This window comes from Thermobia domestica, chromosome 12 (assembly GCF_964235325.1).
Source record: "Thermobia domestica chromosome 12, izTheDome1.hap1.1, whole genome shotgun sequence".
Lineage (NCBI taxonomy): Eukaryota > Metazoa > Arthropoda > Insecta > Zygentoma > Lepismatidae > Thermobia > Thermobia domestica.
The window spans coordinates 186,725,148-186,725,973 of NC_137465.1; the positions used below are offsets into that span (position 1 = coordinate 186,725,148).

Genomic DNA, 826 nt, shown 5'->3' on the forward strand with positions numbered 1-826 from the left:
ATGTTTTTGCTTTATAATAAGGATTGACAGGTTCGTGGCACGAGTGCCGATCCTTTTTAGCCCGAGCCCGGCCTGGACAGTGAATTTATCATGTGAGGCCAGGTCCGAGTCCGAAATATATTTTAGGATTTAGGTCCAAGCCCGGCCCGAGTTCGTGTGATAATAAAATAAAGCAGAATTACAGAAACGTTGTAATTTACGCAAAAATTATATTTTTATTTACACCAATTATAAGTTTGCAGTTGTGCTTTAAAAGTTCTGCAGAAAGAATGGTCCAAACGTCCAATAAATATCATTGTACAGTACATTTACAAAGTTAGACCCGAGAAATATGGGTGTATATTTAAAAGTTTACCGCCTGGGCCCGAAGTGATATATGCTTTGTAGACCCGAGTCAGGATAGGCCTGTATTTTTTTTAAACATACGTATATATAGTTTAACGTAAAGAGGGTCTTGTAACTCCCATATAAAGGTTAACTTCTCACGTCTTCTATCTGCCTTTAAAAATTTTGTGATTTAAGAGTTTCATGTCAGGTGTGGGGTTCGAACCCACGCTCCCTCTCGGGAACCAGAACTTAAGTCTGGCGCCTTAAACCGCTCGGCCAACCTGACTTGACAACTCTTTGTTTTCTCAACCAGAGAGTCAGTCACGCGTACACCGGACGTCACTTGTTAGTTTGTGCTACAAAGTTCGTTTCGCTTTGTTGCCGAATCATCACTCACAAGCATACATTTATCTACATTGCGTCGGATTTGCAGTGTTGCCAATTACTAACTTGTTTTCCGCGCTGGGTAAGAAACGTCCATGCTTGCTAAAGTTCAGGT

At 41.0% G+C, this 826-nt stretch overlaps 1 non-coding gene across 1 annotated transcript; it reads right to left on the minus strand.

Annotated features, from left to right (window-relative positions):
* Positions 1–529: 529 nt before the first annotated feature.
* TRNAL-UAA (transfer RNA leucine (anticodon UAA)) lies at positions 530–613 on the minus strand. Its single transcript has one exon. It is a non-coding gene; the product is annotated as a tRNA-Leu (tRNA).
* Between the last annotated feature and the right edge of the window lie 213 nt (positions 614–826).